General features: G+C 37.4%; 1 protein-coding gene across 9 annotated transcripts in view; it reads left to right on the forward strand.

The window, feature by feature from the left end:
• Lingo2 (leucine rich repeat and Ig domain containing 2) overlaps nucleotides 1–19,782 on the forward strand; it is a 1,060,547-nt gene that overhangs the window by 751,545 nt on the left and 289,220 nt on the right. For all 9 annotated transcript variants that reach the window (XR_012910565.1, XM_075971228.1, XM_075971227.1 and 6 more), the window contains one exon: nucleotides 17,359–17,518. The gene's annotated coding sequence lies outside the window, so the exon portion shown is untranslated. The remainder of the gene's footprint in view (nucleotides 1–17,358; nucleotides 17,519–19,782) is intronic.

Here is a 19,782-nt window from a genome sequence, read left to right on the forward strand (position 1 = left end):
TGCCACATCTGGAGCCATGATGTATTTCCTGGCCACAGACCAGTGACATGGAACCAAATGTATTTATTGTGGCTTGGAATCTCTTCAGCCTAGAGCTAAAACATGTCTGCTAGACTTTAGGTTCCTTTCTCAAGTATTTCGTCACACACAGAGAAAAGCTGACTAATGTACACATTTCTTCCAGCTCTCCAAAGTGAGATACGTAAGGTTAATTTAGAATTCTCAGTCTGTCCAGATAATTAAACCTCCCTCTTTTAGCAAAGATGTATTGAAACCCACACTGACAATGCATTGCATGGCATAATGTAATTGAATAATATGCCTCAATGATAGTCATGCTGAATCCTCGAAAATCAAAGTTAATCTTTGCCTGTGTAACAGGGTTTTTCAATAATTGAAATGCAAAACTGTTGTGCAAACAACTGTTTCTCAGCCTTTTTTATTTCTACAAAGAAAAGTTGACATCTCCCATATGCCTTCAGTGCTAAGACTAGCGATTAAGAACACCTACTGCTCTGCTTGGGAACCCACATTCAGTCCCAGCACCCTGTCAGGAGGCTCACAGCCACCTGCTGTTTCAGCTCAAAGAGATCTGACACTCTCTTCTAGCTTCCACAGTTATTTACACTAAAATGGCATAAATATGTGTAAACGTGCATGCGTGCGGACACACACGCGCGCGCACGCACACACACACACACACACACTGACAAAATCAACCCATCAAATCAAAAGTATGGGATGTATGCTGTCATGAATGAGAAATAGCTTGCTTGCCTAGCAGAGTGTTAGCATAGTACGTAACACAGTATATATGTCCATCTACTGGGAGATTAAAAGAAGCAAATAAATAAGAAGCTTTATGTCTTCTTTACATCCAGAAGACCAGAGTATTTATGGGACCCCATACCATTCAGCTATCAGACTAAGTGCATCTCAGAGTGCCTTTCAGAATTCTCAGTGTATATTATGTATCCTTCTCTACACTCTTACAAGCTTAGTGTCCCTTAAGTCTACTGTTTGGGTCGTTATCGAGCTTATCATACAGAAGAGTTCTTTGCTGTACATTGTTCCTGGTTTTGTGGTTTGTCCTTTAGCTGCCTTCTCCCTGGAGCTTTCCTGACATTTCTGTAACATCAGTGTTACATTCTCCCTTTCCTTTGCACATTCTTTCTTATTGCGACTGTATGATAGAAGTCTCAGTTTCTCAAATGAGATACTGTTTTTACATAAATTTCCCTTTCAGCCTTTGTGCCTACACACCCTTATAACAAAAGTTCTTAAACATCAAAGATCATTCCTTTTCATTTTGGAGTCCTGGAATTCTAAGACTAAACACATATATGGCTTTCAATTTTTTTGTAAACATATGTTATGCTATCTCTTTCCCCTCCCCCACAGAAATTTCCTTGTGTCATTTTTCTCAAAATGAGTGTTTATTCTATTCTCAAAGTTTAAAGTGTATACATATTTTCACAATATGCAGTGATTGTTCTTAAAGGAAACATTTATAACGTTCTTATTCTTTAGCAAACACCTACTAAATATTTAATAAAAATTTGTTCATTTAAATTTTTTGGCAATCCACCCAAATGAGGAATACTATATATTGTCATTTGGTTATGCAGATAAAGAATTTAAGGCAAAGAGAAGTTCTGATATTGGGATGATAATCGTAAGGTTAAATGACAAATAGGAGAGTCACTTTATACTTTAAACTCAAACAGTCTAGCCCAGGACCACGCCCTTTATGCACTAAAGATTCTACATCTTTATTCATTATACAGTTTTATTGCAACATAAATGAAGAATTTCATGGCTTTAAATAGACATTAATTGAATTCAATTAGTAGAGACAAACTGGAAATTGGGAATTTTTTTTAATATCTGTGAAGTTTTGGGCCTCTTTTTTACTGAAACTGGCAGCCTGGGCCTCATCACTCTACACTTGAATACTCTTAATAAGATGGTCTAAACCAGCAAATATTCCAACCAGTACTTTATCAAGCTCTTTCATTCATTTTTAACCGAGGAATCTTCTTTTGATTTAAGACCTAGGCAATAAAATAAAATTTCAAGTGATGCCAATAACTTCAACTTCTTCAGAAAAAAAGAGCTCGTCTGCTCCAAAGCTTCTAGAGCCACAAGGCGAGGTTCAGGAATGTACGCTTGTTCTACGGAAAGCAACAGCACACTGTGCAGCTGTTCGTTAGCGTATTCTATTCCCATGGTATTTTTTACATTTTAGTCTTTCCCATTGTTTTTTACCGAAATTTATGGATTTTGATTTTTGTGTAACAGTATAAGAGTTGTATCACTTTGTGCCTAGCTATATCCATAACCCTAGATGAGAGACAGTGAATTTGTGAGGTTATATTTCATGTGCATGTTTCATATGTATATGTTTATATATCATGTAGATATGTACACAGAGTGACTTCATCTTTCTGGTTTTATCTTCCTCAACTGTAAAATAAATAGTGTCTTGAATACAGGTTCCACTCAGTTGTGTCTTGCAAAGGGATTAAGATAACTGAAAAGCAGAATTGGTATCTCTAATGGAGTTGCTTGCTCTAAAACTCAGTAAATTCCCTTATCTTCAAAACTTTGTTTTGAGTTTCAGATCATATCCGAGGATTTAGTGATAGACATTTGTTCTCTTTAATCATGGGCGCAGCTGTATTTAAGTATTATCCAGTGTCCTAATCATGTTACAGGATTTTTGCAAGATCAAAAACCACTTCTAACTGGTCACCATGTTTGAAGTTCTAGTGGTGTTCAACAGCAGCCTCTCTGTAGGATCTAAATAAGAACTGTTCTCTTGCCCCTGCAGAGTCCTGTAAAGCTGGCTTGAATACAGATAGGACTTCAGTTTACTATTCACTGGCATTCCTTCCATTCTTCCAATTCCAATTTGCATTAAGAAAGAATTTATTACTTGACACTGACTCCTTTTAAAGCTTCCACTTGACAAGCACCTTCCTTCCAAATACAATTTCACAAGGAGATGCTTGAAGGTAATTCTGAAGGCATCCATCACCTTTACTCAACAGCCTAACAGTGGGCAGTGTTGTGGGGAGCAACAGTGATGGAAAGATTTCAATTTCTTCTTCTCTTTGTGTGCGCAGTGTCGGAAACTGGAGTTGTTCTAGAACAACAGCAACAACAAAAATGGATACTGTCAATTTTTTTAAAATTTAATGAAGCCCATAAACTTGAACCTTAGCAGATAGTTATGTCACAGAATTTCATAGGTTATACATTTGAGTGAATTCTTCCACAGAGTAACAAAAAACTTTCTGGACCATTTGGATCTTGCTCAAAATTCACCTAAAAATTGGAATATGTAAACAAGAAACCCAACATCCTCTTCGTTAAGTATTTCCCTACCTTGCATGTGCAAAGAATCTTCCAAAAATGATTCAGTTTCCTAGTTTAGTAACTATGCTTCCAGATATAATTATGTATTAGCCAGGGATATGAATTCTCTCACTTGTAATTATGTGGTCTCATTAGGAACCTGACTGTGCGATAGGAAATCTGTGATTAAACTTTCATTCAGCATCGCTTCTTCCTCAGTCTTTGGAGCAGGTGTCAGCATTATTCTCTGGTGATATTTTGTTCAGTACCTGCCCTGTTAGTTAGGAGGAAAAGCTGTGATGATTTATTATGTCTGCCTGAGATGCTTTATATTTTGTGGGTTTTCATGGCATTTAATGCCATAAATAACTCCCTTTGCGTCATTTAAAACAAGAAGGTCAGGTTTTTGTTTTTCCCTGACACAGCAGAACCCTGATCAAGTGTAAAGGCACAAGGTGATTTTGTCTGTTATGAAATTCCTACGGGATAAGAGTAATGTAAGTGATTCTTTCAAGTGGGAGCTCTAACTGGGGCAGCCCACTAGTGAGTCAACTTTGTCCTAGCAGGCAGTAGTGGAATCTTAGCCAAAACCGGAAATAATGTTTGATAGGACTTAATTGACATTTAACCTATTGATCTTCTAAATGCCACAAGCCCCGTACTCAAGGTCAAGCAGTGGTTACACATGGATTCCTCTCACCCAGCCTCTCTCCCTTTTGAACATTAATTCAACATTTTTATTCATAGTCATCCATTTTTGTAATTTTCTTTATTTTACTTCTTTAACGTTTCAAACATCTGACAAAGAATCATATTCCCATTACCTTGGTTATCTGCAATGTTCTCGATCTCTTTTATCTCTATTGAAATTATTCTAATTTTATAAATAAAAGCTTTAGACACATATAAGAGAAGCTTATCAAAGTTTTGTTTCAAACTTACACTAGAAGGAACTCAGGTGACCAGCTGAAATAGTCACTTTGGTAAGACGACTTTCAAAGTAAAAAAGATTTATCAGTATTTATTACCTTACTAGTATCATTATCATCATCGTCTCATAGATCCTCACCACAGTTTTATCTTTATCCTCTCCTAGCCTCTCCTCCCACCTTCCCCTCTCCTCCAGAACCAGTCCCCTCCATCCCCTTTCCGAAAACAGTGGACCTCCCACAGACATCAACTAAACATGGCATAAGAAGTTACAATAAAACCAGGTGCACACCATTACATCAGAGCTAGATTAGGCAACCAGTAGGGGGGGAAAGGTGCCACACAAGGGCAAATGAGTCAAAGACCACCACCAATTGCACTGTTAGGTCAATAACATATGCAAAGGACATAGATTAGACCCCTTCAGGCTCCCTGATCTCTGGGAATCCCCATGAGTCATAATCAATTGATTCTGTGGACCATATTCTCCTGGTGTTCCCGATCCCTCTGGTTCCCCTGATCCTACCTCTGCCTCCTCTGCAGGACTCCCCAATACAAAAAAATTAATATTTAGGTCAAGAACACAGGCACCTGACCAGTAGCCAGTGAGACTTAGCTAACTCTAATAGAGATCTTATTGCTTTTCTGGAAACCAGTTGAACATTTCAGCAGCACTGAAAATTCCATTCTAAAAGAGATGTGAATTTCTGTGTAAGAGAATCAGATCATGTATCATTTCCCCTCATCAATCAAATAAAAGATTTTGAATGGAATACTTCATTATTTGAGAATTTCAAACCACATGCTCTGATCATATTCATCACCTATTCCACTCTTTCCAAATTGATCACCACCTCCCTGTCACCATTTTCTCTTTAATAATTATTGTTCCTTGTATACATATGTGTAACTACAGAAGCATAACCTACTGAGTTCATTTAGTGTTACTCATAATTTGTATTTTTAGATCTAAACAAAGAGAGAGATCCTGGTTAATTACATACTCAACACCAGCCAGTCGTTACTTCTAGGTATAAGACCTTGTGAGGTTTCTCCCACCCATGTTTGTATGTCAGCTGGTGGTGTCATTGTTCAGGTCTTATTTAAACAGATATATTGTTGAGATTTCATACATGCAACTTCCCTGTCCTTTACAGTTAGTCTGAAGATGTCCTGATTTCGTATAGCATCCCTTGTATAGCATTCCTTGAGTCTTTGGTATCGAGGTTGTGTTGTAAGACACTTAAGTGAAATTAAAACTTAATCTGTCTTTAAGTCAATTTTATTATTCATCTGTAGCTGACATTTAATAAGCTATAGATATTTCCTATACTTTTTGTTGATTTGTGTGTTTATATACATGCATACACACTCATGGATCCAGACAAGATAATGACAAATTCATAAATCAAGTATTTTCTTGGAAATTCTTTAAGTTCTCTCTTTCTGCTTCCTCTACCGCTCTCCAGTAAACACAGAGATGCTTCTCTCATTTACATAAATTAAGAAAATATACCCTTTGGGGAAAGGAACTGCATGAGATTCTGGCTTCTTTCCTTCAGCATATTTACTTTGTGTGTCACCAGTGTGTTGTGTGTAGTGACAGTTGAGTTCTTCTTATGACAATGGAGAATGCTGATGTGTAGCTATGGTTTAGAGATCCATCCATAGCTAAGCACTGGGTGCAGCTTTCATCCATTCATTTCTCATTGTACCATTGGTGGAAATCACCGTTGCTCTCCTTCTGTGTCCATGGATTTCTGGTATTTACTTGTGTTTCCTGAACGAATGGCTTCCTTTTTCAACATCAGAACTATGTTTGGTAACTTCATGTATTTTTGTTAGTCTTCTAAATTTATTCTTAAAATTTATAAGATATTTTGGGAGACAGGGATCGATTCTATATCTTTGAATTTGCATATGAATATTAGAGTCCATAATTTCTATAAAAATGTATGTATGGAGCCGGGCGGTGGTGGCGCATGCCTTTAATCCCAGCACTTGGGAGGCAGAGGCAGGAGGATCTCGGTGAGTTCAAGGCCAGCCTGGTCTACAAGAGCTAGTTCCAGGACAGGCTCCAAAAACTAAAGAGAAACCCTGTCGAGAAAATCCAAAAAAAAAAAAATGTCTGTATGGTTCTGGTTGTATTACATGTATATGTATAGATCAGTTTAAGGAAACTGCAACAGCAATGGTGTTTCCAATTCACGGAAATAGTTACCTCCTGTCTCCTTGTGTTTACATTCTTTCAGCAGGGCTTTGTAAATTTGTTTTCGGGTCCCGCATGTGTCCTTGCGATATTCATCCCCAAGTAGCTCATTTTATTTTGAATTACTGTGCATGGCATCAGAGGTCTTTTTAAATGTCAGTGGCAAAGCATTTTGCTACTAGATTCTAGAAATATAATTGATTTCTGATGTAGTTGTTGCATCTCACAGCCTTGCTAAGTCTACCTCAATTTGTTCAAGTGGATTTGAGGAAGTTACAGTGTGTCCTCTACTTAGGTGTTCTCAGAAGATGAAGAAACCCTTAGCCACTTCTTTCTAATTTGAATTCATTTTATTTCTTGCCACAGTGAACTGACTAGACCATGTTCACTGCTTATGAATTCATAATGGATATCAGTGGAAAGGTTCCCCCAAAGAGCTACAAATAAACCTAGCACATGACCCATTCAGACAACCCCTTAATATGATTTTGTTAGGCTTTGAAAATGGTCGCATTTATTTTGTTCTCATACAATGTATTGGAAAATGTTTCTCTGTCTTTCAGCTTTTAAAGTAATTCTGAAAATGATGCATATCAAAATATTTAATAACTGTGCAAAGGTTTAAAAGAAGGGTTCAATTTTTTTGATGGAATAAATTTGCTTAGTTCTGGAATGCTTTTTAAAGACATTTTAAGGAACTTATTTATTTCATCTAAATTGTCAAAATTATAATTATAAAATTATTCATCAGATGCCCTACTGCCTTTCTAGTAGAATCTTTAAAGAATCTAGTGTAATCTTTTGATGAAATATTTATAATTTTCATATTCTGTGTCTTACAGGTTTTTATTACTTCTCAGAGAAACAACCTTAGACCTTGTCAATTTTCTCTATTGATTCTTTTCTATTACATCAGTTCTTGGTCTGATTGCTACTCTTTACTTCCTTTTATTTAGTCTTAATTTGAACATAATTTTTAGTCTCCCAGGAAGGAAACCTTGATCCACGACATCAGACATTTCTTCTCACCTATGAAAAAATGTCCACGTTGCAAGCATCACAGAAAATACTGATTGAAGTATAAACTACTCCACACAATTTTGTTGTAAAAATATTTTCTTTCCTTTTCTATTACAGTAGTGAAATCACAGGAATTGATATGCATTCTGAAAAAGAGAAAGATAAGGGGTCTGAGTTCATCTTGAAGGGTATTTTACCAGTAAGGGTTAAGCAAGGTAGGACTCTGGCCAGGGCTAGCAGGGGCATGTCGTTAGACACTGCTACCCTGTCACTTGTCAGTCCCAGTCTGACATGGAATTGCTGTCACTAAACAAGAGAGAGCTGGAAAATACACCAGTGTTTCTCTTCCCTGTTTTCCTACCTCTCAAAGATCACTGGCCTGCACTGCACACCTGGTGACTCAAAAAGGGGTCCCTTATTTATCTTTTTAATCTTTTCTTTAGTTATGTTTTGTGGCATGGAGGGAGAACACAGGTTGAAAATTTACCTCCAAAGGAGACGTGCTCCAGCTCGGAAATGTTGGGAACTGTGAGCTATTTGATGCTTTAGTGTAAGGAAATACCAAGTAGACAATAATGTGTCCTGTTAGAGTTGGCAAGGTTGCACACCATAATCAAATCAGGATTTCCTGCTTTTGATTAGAACTGAAAACAGGAGAATCATCTGTGCTTCAGCCTTCAGCACTGGATTCAGCTAGTAATGGAATTATCCTAGATCTTACTTTGTGCCATTTGATAGACTCCCTGCTAAGTTACAAAATGAAAATAATATTAGATGAATATTTGGAAAGATTATTTCAAGATTGTGCTTGCTAATAATGCAGCTGACTATACAAAACGGGCATGGGGAAAACACCAATGTGTTATTTATATTGCAGTCTAATCAGTGCTTCTGTCACAATTTGGTGAGACAGTTTTCTCCTGCGTCTGTACTGTTTTAATTGGAGAAAGTGCTGAGGGGGATCATCTGTTGCTTTCGGCAGATTCTGCTCATTTAAACTGTGTACTCAGAAATGCCATTGTGCTGTCAGTTGGCTTTGGCGTCTTTCTAAAATAAAACTACCCAGAATGGAGTTCTTTAAATTCAAGTGCATTGGAAATCTATAATGTTGTTGGGATCCCATGCTGAGCGTACTAAGGAGAACTGGTACTGGAGAGACGGGTGCATCCCACCATTACTTATTCCCATAGATCCTCCTGTGATCCAAACACCCTCTGATCTGTCCCTTGTCGTTCCTGAGACTAAGGTCTTCATCTATAGACTGAGCACGTTGCTCAAATTTACTCTATTAGTATTTAATTGACAACATACCACTATCAATTAAGGACGTCGGAATCCTGACTGCAGTTCTTCAAAGGATGCTTGGCTTTGGGCAGATAACTCCAATATTTTGATCATTGCTTTCTTCAGGAGACAGTGGGCAAAGTTCATAGTTCTTGAGCAGATTAAGTAGGAAGCAATACAGGAAAGTGTAGCTAATGCTTTGACATCTGCGTTGCATCTGTCTCCTAGAAAAGAAAATGTGTCTTCTTTGTGTGACTAAATGAAGGGGGAAAAGAACTAAGAAGCGATAATTTTGTGGCTAAAAGGTATGTGGAGCCCTCTGATGTTTGAAAATTATTTACAAAAATAGATTTCAAATTACAGAGAATGGAAAACCCTAAAATCGATCATTGATAATCCATCTATTCCCACATTTCCTATGATTATGTTTTTGATATTTGTTGGGGGAATGAGTAGCTTCTATACAAATCTTGCAAGACATATTGAGTAGTAATTTAACAAGAGCGGTGAGCTCACAAAATACTCCCCACTATTCTAGCTCTGTTAGCTGCCCAGGAGGGGGCTGTGCAACTTGCCTCTTTGGGGAAGATAAAACACATCCCCTAGACAATGTTTAAAGAGCAACATACCAGCAAGTACAAATCAATAGCCTATAAAATGAGTGTCTAAGTGCTGGGGGGATCCCTTGGAAAGCTTTGTTCAAAGCAATATGATAGGTTGAAAAGGCTGTAGTACTGTGCATAAGGGGAGACAAAGAAAAACAGAATTCATCTGAAGACCACTTAAGGGTTGTTTCTTCGTGTCTTCATGACCAAGTCACAGAAATATAAAGTTTGTGCACATGTGAGTTCTTCTGTTTTTGTTCAAGTTTTATTTTTGTCTTGATTAGTTTTTAATTTATGCATAACATTCAATAATGATTCAATAATGTCTTGTTTTTTTCTTTTGGACTTTTGAGACAGGGTTTCTCTGTAGTTTTGGTGCCTGTCCTGGAACTAGTTCTTGTAGACCAGGCTGGCCTTGAACTCACAGAGATCTGCCTGCCTCTGCCTCCCAAGTGCTGGGATTAAAGGCATGCGCCACCACTGCCCGGCTCAATAATGTCTTTATATCATGTCATCTGAATACCATAGAATAAAACTAAAAATTCATTAAAATATTTAAATCAAGATTATTTGAAATTTAATTTATCTTTCTAAAAATCTGACTCTCAGCAGCCTTGGCCACCTGTAGGTCTTTATCTAACAATGGGTCCAAGTGAATTTTTCCCTGTCAACTTTGGCATGTCAAGCAGTGCCTTGACTATGCTGGTCATGCTGAGACAACCACATTTTAAGACATCATGGGTGTATTTTCCCTGTCATATCAAGGGAAGACCACCTAGCCTCAGTCATCATGGTCATCTGGCTCTTACATCATCTCCTTCAGATTGTTGCCAATTTTCCGAGTCCAGGGCACAGGGCTTGCATTTCATATGCAACCAGCTGGAGCTGGACTTCCCAAGTCGTTTATTCTCTACATTTTTATAAGTTCTAGATCTCTGTAAGTCTCTATCTGTAGAAAAAAAAGATGCTTCTTTGATGAGGAGTAAGAGATACATTCATCTGTAGGTATAAGTATTTAAAATAGAAGACAGTTAGAAACCTTGTTGGCTTCAGAAAATGGCAGCAGTAGGTTCTTCTCTCAGGTTCATGGCCACTCCAATCATGGGTAATTTGCTTGTTTCCAGTACCAGCATGAATTTCCTCCTATTGAGTAATCCTTAAATCCAATTTGTTATTTCCAACATTAAAGTACCACTGTGGCACTACTCAGGTGCTTTGTGAGGCCATTCATTGTAGTTTGTAGACTTTACCCCATTGGTAGGACAGCTGATTTCTCCTTCCCTAGGCAGCCTGTGTTGTACCTTTAGATGCTATTAGAGCTAGTCCTTAGGGAGGAGGCTTCCATATAAGCGCTGGTTCAGCTCCTCCAAGTCCTGAGTCTGAACTGTATGTATCTTCAACAAGAAGGTTTTATCTTCACATTCTGGAAGTCAACCAAGAGGAATAACAATATCCTATATTGATTTTGAAGCTTCTTGTATCCCCTGATCAATAATTCTAGGGAGGTTTCTCATATTTGGCATTGGGGTTTTTGATAGAAAGTGAATAGCTATTAGTTCCTGAGGGAGGCAGTATCACTCCACATAGTATAGCTCCATTAATATGTGATTGTGTCCCTCTGTCTGTTTGTCTGTGCCAGTTATTTGGTTGGTCTGTCTGTCTATCAGTTTCTGTCTCTGTGTGTATATATGCATATATGTGCATTACACGAACATATTTATTTTTAAAAATAAACTTGTATGATCATGTTTTCCTATGACATTTCCAAAATCCTTAGTGTTATTTGCCTCTCCATCTCCTGCTATTTAACCCTCCCCAGGCACAGTATGTGGTGTATTGAATGAGAATGGCCTTTTTTGACTATATGTTTGAATACTCAGTTCTGAGAAGCCAGTTCATAGCACTAAGTACCTACATAAAAAAGATATGGAGAGATCTCACATTATTTTTTATTAGCAGGCTATAATCCATATGCCCACAGAGGTTAGGTATAGAGTAGGGTATTAAGGCAAAAAGAAGACTCTTGAGAGAAAGTGAAAATGGAGTATATAGTTATGGATGGAGTAGGGGAGACTAGAAGAAGAGGATTAAATGGAGAGGGAGGAAGATGGGGCTAAGGGAGGAAATGCAAGGATGGACATTTAGAACTAAGGGTCAATTGTGGGATTGTTTGGAAAACTACAACAGTAAAAGCTTCTAAAAACATATACACATATAAAATACATTTAAATGGAATCACCAAATAATGGAGGAGACAAAGCTCCAGCCAGACATCTCTCACCACCAAATGAAACTTCCAATACTGATAATTGGTTACATCTAATTGGGTTTTGGCCAAAGGGGACTCTTGGAAATCCCCAAACAACCCAGGCTATTGCCAAAGCTATTGGTTGCTCTCCACAAACTGATTATAAATACCTATTGCTGAATACAGCACATATATTATTCAAATGAACATGAGGTTGAGCTGGTGCCAACCTGGAACCTTCACCATTCTGACCAGTGTTCAACGCACTGAAAGGTATTGCGCATGCTGCCAGAGGAGAAAGGTAAACAGTAGCACAGCTACAAACATTTGGATCGATGTTCTTGTGCAATAGTGGCATGAAAATTGTGCAGGTAACCAATCCTATAATTGTATCTAAGACTTACTCCATGGGAAGGAACCGGTGTCTAACTCTGCTCAAGTGGCCAAGAATCTGAGACTAGAAATGCCATGGGCCTAAGAAAACCAAATACTACTGTTCTGCTAAGGGAACTTAGCAACAAGATGACTCCTGACAACATTCTGCTATACTCAAACATCAGCGTCTTGCTCAGTTATCATCAGAGAAGCTCCCTCCTGTAGGAGATAGGAAACAAATGCAGAGATCCGCAGCTGGACAATGTACAGAGAGAGACAGACCCTGGCACACTCAGGCTTTAACGGGCTGTCAAATCTCCTCCCGTGGGGCTCATGGAGCCCTGTGGAAGAGAAGAAGGAAAGATTGTAAGAGCCAGAAGAGGTGAGGACAAGAAAACAGGACCTTCTGAACACAGTATAGAACTCACAGAAACTCTGGCATCCTGTGTGGGGCCTGTAATGTTCTGAGGAAGATGGGTCCCAGTGCTGAGAGGAGAGGGGAACACAAGCTCCCATTCAAAATCCAAACTATCTCAATTAATAAACACTTGCAAAAGAAAAATTAGTTTTCTCCGATGGAGATATGGAGTTTCACTGTGCATACAAGCCACACTTAGGGACAGGTTCAATGTTCAGGTGAGGATGGTTCCACAATTGTATTTTTGGAGGTATTTTGTCTCATGTTGCTTTATGTACTTTTTTTTTTACTTTATAGGTCTTTTGCCTTTCTATCATGACTTCCAATTTTATCTTTATGAGGATTTCTGTATGTAAATGTGTGTATCTCTATTATCTGCATGTGTTTCTTGAACTTTTCTGTAGGTGGAGACTGCTCATTCATTTCCTGGACCCCCAGACTTGAAATAACAACACAGAAACAATATTCATTGTAATACTGTTTGACCAATAGCTGAAGCATATTTTTAGATAGCTCTTACATTTAAAATTAACCCATTTTTATTATTTTATATTTTACCATGAAGCTCATGGTTTACCAGTACAGGAACGTGATCATCTTTCTCCCCCGTGAGCTAAATGGTGTCTTCTAAACACCACCTACTCTCTTTCTCCACATCTCTGTTTGGATTTTCCACCTGGCTTTACTCTGTTAATCCATTAGCCGAAAGCAGCTTCTTTATTAACTAAAGGCAATAAAACATAATCACAGCAGCATACAGAGGGGAATACGACATCACTTTTTCTTTGTTCCCCCACCCTTAATTATTTGTTTTGTCCTAATCTGGTGTGTTTGTTTTTATTTTTCTTCATTTCCTTTTTATTTTTTTCAATTTTTTTGAGACAGGGTTTCTGTATGTAGCATTGGCTATCCTGGAACTGGCTCTGCAGATCAGGTTAGCCTCGAACTCAGAGATCTGCCTACCCTGCCTCCTGATGCTGAAATAAAAGGTGTGTGCCACCACTGCCTGGCTATTTATTTTATTTTTATAAGCCTGTTTATTTTCTAATGAGAGAGACTAAGAAAGGGTGTGGATTTTGATGGGTATGGTGATGGTGAGGATATTGGAGGAAATGTCAGAGGAAAAACTGACTAGAATATATTTTGTAAAAGATCTATTTTCAATATAAAGTAGAAAGCAGGGATAATATTGAATAAATTAATAACCAATATTCAATAAAACGGGACCTTTGAAAACATTCCGTTCTGAAAACTGATAAACAATATGCATTAAAAAATAAATCAGCATTAAAAGTAAATTATGTTATTTTTACCGTTTCATAACAAGACACTGTGCCAACATGTGAGAATCGGTACCAAGTCACAGATGGCTACTTTTAAAGCAGGTAGCTCTTGGAAATTTCTCACTTTAAAACCATTTTTGTAGCTTGAAAATTATACTTACAAATGCTTTACTGTTATCTGTCCACGAGAATATGGCTTCTTCAATATTTCACATGACCATTGAGAAAGTAAGAAGAGTGACATGTGCAGACATTAGTTTCTGTTATACAATAATTTCTTTGATCATTTTATGAGCATTCTCAAAGCAGCTAAGTAGAGATAGGTGGCATAAGTAGAAATAATTTGCATCTACAACCTAACTAAGGTTGTAGTTTAATAAATACCAGAGCTTGGATGTGCAGATTCAGAATTCAAACCATGTGTGTGTGGGCAGGTGGATGTGTGGATGTGGGTGTGTCAGTCAGTATCAAGATAAAACACCTGTTTTAAACTGCAGCTTGAACATTTATTATCCATATGCATAACTTTGTCTAAAACATATTTTGAAATATTGTATTTTAATGAGGCATGAGTTGTACTGGACTTTGAACCCTTGTTCTCTTGCAATCCTTACTGAAATGGGACAGTCACTGTCTCGCTGTTGAGACTTTGAAGGAAGTTTCTGTGTGACCTTCTGGGAATAATTAAAGTTCTACCTACAGATGAATGACGATATTGTGACTTGCTAAAAATCAGGTTGTACACCTGTGTGCGTTAGTATTCAGAACTAATCATTCAAAGGAGTCTCCATGTAGAATTAATAAGAAAAGAATAATTGGATAGATAGATAGATAGATAGATAGATAGATAGATAGATAGATAGATAGATAGATAGATAGATAGACAGGTGAGAGGTAGATATGGTTGTTATAGGCTTTGTTTTTTTAGGAAGTTTGTAAAGATTCTTCTCAGAAGACTACCAAGTAGTCATTTCTGTCAGTACCTTTATGCATTCCTATTGAACTCAGTTTGTGTGGCAGGGATCAGCATAGAAAAAGTTGATGATTGTGCTTAGGAATTTTGTCCATCAATGGATGTCAGAAATATTAGTAAAGTTTAAACAACATATGTATCTATATGTACTTTTGTACTGGCATTTCATTTGCATTTTAATAAACAAAGCTTGTCTGAGGATCGGGAAAAGTAAAACAGCCACACTGGACAGCCTTAGAAATGAGACAGTAATGGCATACACTTTTAATTCCAGTAACCGCAATAAAATACACCTTTAATCCCAATAGCACACTAGTTTACCATAGAAACCAGGCATTAGTGGTGCATGCCTTTAATACTCAGACTAGAGTGTAGTAAGGAGAGAGAGAGGCCACTTGTTGGTTCTTGACTGCTCAGCCTCAAAATAATCACACAGAAACTATATTATTTAATTCACTGCTTGGCCCATTATCTCTAGCTTCTTATTGGCTTACCCTTACATCTTAATTTAAACCACTTCCATTAATCTGTGCATCATTATGAGGTCGTGGCCTACCAGCAAAATTTCAACATGTCTGTCTCTTGCAGCAGCTCGATGACTTCTCCCTCACTCTGCCTCCTTTCTCCCAGCACTCAGTTTAGTTTTCCCTGCCTATCTCCACTTATTTGCTCTATCACAAGCCAAGACAGTTTGTTTATTTATCAATGGTATTCATAGCATACAGAGGGGAATCCCACATCTCTTCTCCTTTTCTGTTTAAATGAAAATTAAGGTTTTAACTTTAACATAGTAAAATTACAGATAACAAAACAGGTATTAAAAAGAATTACAGTTACAATATTTATATCTACTTTATCTTTTATCATAACTAAGGAAAACTATAACTATAAATCCTTTAACTTCATCAGAGAATCCAGAAGAATATATTATCTAAGTAAACAGAAAGTACATTGTAAACAATTTCCAAAACTCTAGAATTGACGGAGACATCTTGCTACCTGGACAGTCATCCAAAGTCCTTCTGGACTGTTGAGACACCCATCTTTAGCCTACAGGCCCATAATATCCCAGACTTTTTCATGAAGCAGGAAATTTCAAAGACAGTTCCGTCTATATTGGCAGTTTGTCAGTCACTATTTTCTGTGTCCTGCAGAATGTCTGGCAGACTCTTTTACGAAGTAGGAACCCTGAAGGATAGTTTCACCTTTAGGCAAGTTCAGCAGTCATTTCTCTGCATGTCCTGCATGTCTAGTTCATCAATCAGTCCAGGCAAGAGCAGTTTCTTGCCCAAATGACTAACCAACTCCATAAGGAGCATCTTCGATGCCTATTTTTCTCTTGAAGTAATTGGTGCTGCCAGGAACAGATGTGTCTCACTGTCATGAAAAGTCCTAAATTCTTAAAACACTTTAAATGCCATATTCTGTAGTTTGAAAGATTTGAAGAATACCCATCCATCTGAAATACATCTCTGTACATCTAGAAAATCTAACTAACATGACTACAAGTTTGACTATTATAGAATGACTCTCTATTTACCTATATTTCTTAATTATGCATTACATTTTTTAAATGAGCTGGACAAACACAATACCTTAATCAAGATCAGAAATATATATATATATACATATATATATGTATATATATATATATATATATATATATATATATATAAATCAACCATAAATTTGTATCAATAGACCAAGATCTATACCAATGCAAATCTCTATAGCACTAGAGAGGACTATAAAATGAGAGGAGACAGATCTCAGTCTCACTCTGAAATTAACTTAAAGGCAGGATTGCCATTTTCAGACTAAGGTAGAGGTAAGAGCCAGAGCCTGGATGCTTTGCTTTTCAGGTCTTAAAACTGAACCCCAATTTCTATCTCTGAAATTAATCACACATTTATTTATGTATTTAGACATCAGACTTTAGCAATTGGATCATTAAATATGTGATTGATTGCACCCAAACAGTTATATGATTACTTTCTTAAGATCCAGCCATCCCTTTTTGTAGAGATGCTGACTCCAGGATGTTCATTCTCTTTCTTATATTGTCATCTATATCTTAACATGGATAGTAGGGGCTACTAAATTTACAATAATATTTCATATTTTCCACTCAAGAGTCTCTATCACACATTTTGTTTAAACGGCGACCTAGTTTTTCTACTAGAAATGTTGACTTTATGTGGAATAAGAGAACTCACAAAATATACTATGTTTGGTACATATCATCATGTAAATTCTGCTGTTGCTGCTAAAGGGTTTTTTTCTGTGGTCTCTCAATGCTCAATTACCTGAAAGTATTATGGGCAAAGTCAGAAAATACTCTGGTCAGTTACATGAAGGTTAAGATATATTTAATAGTATGAATGAGTTTTAATATTAATGGCATTGATTAATACTTGTAGCCTGAGTAGGTCAATGAAAGCATGGAAAGGAAAATGTGCTCTGCATGTACACCTCTTGAAAAGCACACACTTCAGCCTTCCAGCTTTGTGTTTCTCAGTATCCTGAGTGGCATTTATAGTCCCTTACACACTACTTTATGATTCCCTTGTTGACTGAGTAGCGAATGCCCCCAGTCCTAAGATGTGGCTCACCATTTTTCAATTTTAATGAAGAAATGTCTTGTTTGTTCCAGGCATGTTTCAAGAAACTGGCTTGTGGGACTTTGAGAGAAGCTGCTACCTGTGACACGCTGGAAGTACCATGATCAACTACTCGGTTTGGATTTCACCCAGTGGCCATGAGCTTTGTGTGGTAGACAGCAGGGGTTGGATTTTTAAAAAAGAGCAAACCAGGTAAGGTGTGAGGCAGACATCTGCTCGTTCATCACTTGCTCCAAGGGCTTTGGTATGCTTCCAGGAGGTACTGAATAATATATAGCCTTGCAATTTGTTTTCTAAGTCCACTGAAGAGGTTGTTGAAGAATGGGACTTCTTTGCTTCACAATGTATACAGTCAGAATTGAGACTTTTTCTCTCAAGGGAAGCAAGGAGCTGTTGTAAGGTGTCCATTAAGCATGCTCAAATATACTCTAGATTTTAGTTTAACATAATAGTCAAAATTGTAGGTGACATATATTTCCTCTGTGAGTAGTTATTCTGAACTCTAATGACATCAGCAATCATATTTCTGGGGGTGCAGGAGGGAAAGTGTTGACTTGACATATTCATATTATATACAACATAGAAACATGAATATGATTTCACGTTATGTGATTCTATAAACATTATTTATGCTTGCTTCAATTCAGAAAATTATATCATCATTCTTGCTTTTATTTCTTAAAGATATTTATTGTTCTGACTTTTATTCATATAGTACCTAAAATGATGATGCATACTCAGATTGGATTGCTTCAAAAATATCCAAGAAGCTCATTCAAATCTTAGCTAATTTTTGGGTTTAACTCTGGAAACTGCTAATTATTACCCATGATTTACTTAGCTTTTATTGTAATGCTTACATGTTAGACTCTCTGGTTTTTAAGCTTGCTTTTGATGAATACAAAGTGAGAGTTATCAAATTGTGCTTGTTTTAGTATTTTCAACAAATAAGAATTCATATCAAAACTTGAAAGTTGTAAAGGAGAATATTGAAAGGGAAATAAAATTGTTTATTTTCAAGAAAAATACGCATGTAATAATCCAATTAGTCATTATCTTTCCAAAAAGGGAGAGATCACTGTTATTTGTAAAGTTTACTTTCGTTCTGGAGGATATTTCGTTCTGAGTTGCAAAAGTAGTTTTTTGGGGGAAGAGGCGCAGTAAGCAATTTAATCCAAGTGTTATAAGGAAGCAGCCTCCCTTCTCACAGTCCTTTGAAGTAAATGCTGTTAGTTACAGCAGACAGGGATAACACTTTCACAGTAATGTATGAAAATAGAGTTTATAGGTATCCTCTAAAACACATTTTCAGTGAGAATTAACTATTTTTATAAGGAGCAAAAAATACACACATTGCAGTTTTATCATTTGCATTAATATTATAGTCATTTTGTTTTCATCTGTCTGAATGGCGGTTACCTGATTTCATTGTGGCACAGCTTACTACGTAAAAAGTGTCTGAGTTCTGTCTTTTCCGCATCTCTTTCTATTCATTGCTGGATGAAGCCTCTCTAGTGACAATTGGTTGAGGCATCAATCATGGTCATCTTTCTGGGTTTGGCTTACCTTGCTCTGAATGATTCTTTCTAGGATTTTCTAGGAGCCAGAGGGGTCAAGAACATCATTAGAAAACCTGTACAGTCAATTAACCTGGACTCATAGGGGATCACAGAGACTGAATCAACTATGGGGGAGCCTGCATGGGACTGACCTAGACCCTCTGCATATATGTTAAAGTTTTGTAGCTGGGCCCTCTTGTGGAACTCCTAATGCTCAGAATAGGGGGGAGAGGTGCCTTGTCTTACTGCACCTTGATATTCTGTGTTTTGCTGATAATCCATGGAAAGCCTGCCCTTTTCTGAGAAGAAAAAGAGGAGAGTGGATGGGGGAGTCAAGGGGAGGTGGTGAGGAGGAACTGGGCAGAGAAGAAAGAGGGAAAAATGTTGTCAGGATGTAAAAACGTGTGAGGGGAGTCAAGGTTTCCAAGGTCTATTTCTAAAATGTTTATAACAAAGTCATGAGATTTTGCTTGATTTCTAAGCTTAGAAGCAATTTTTCTTCCTTAAAGCACTCTTAAAGGAAAGGTATGCCTAACTAAGGATTATATTACTGTATGAATCTATTACTATATGAATCTCTATATTACTGTTCCTCTGCTGGAACAGAGAACAGCAACCGAATTCCACAGCTGGAAAAGAGAGCGGCCATGTGCTTTACATCAGCATAAATAGGAGAAGAGGCCACGCCCAAGTGGGCAGGTAACTAAAGCTACTGGCTGTAGGGTTTCCTACAGCATATATGTTTGAGCATAGGCAGCTTATTACGCTATAAGGAGAGGATATGAAAGGTGAGATTGTTTTCCAAATGACTTCCAATAACAGTTTACCGCATGTGATGGGATATGGAATCTCCAAGGCAGACCATGAAAGACATTTGGGTTCCCTCTCTATGCAGTG

Source organism: Microtus pennsylvanicus, chromosome 5 (genome assembly GCF_037038515.1).
Source record: "Microtus pennsylvanicus isolate mMicPen1 chromosome 5, mMicPen1.hap1, whole genome shotgun sequence".
NCBI lineage: Eukaryota > Metazoa > Chordata > Mammalia > Rodentia > Cricetidae > Microtus > Microtus pennsylvanicus.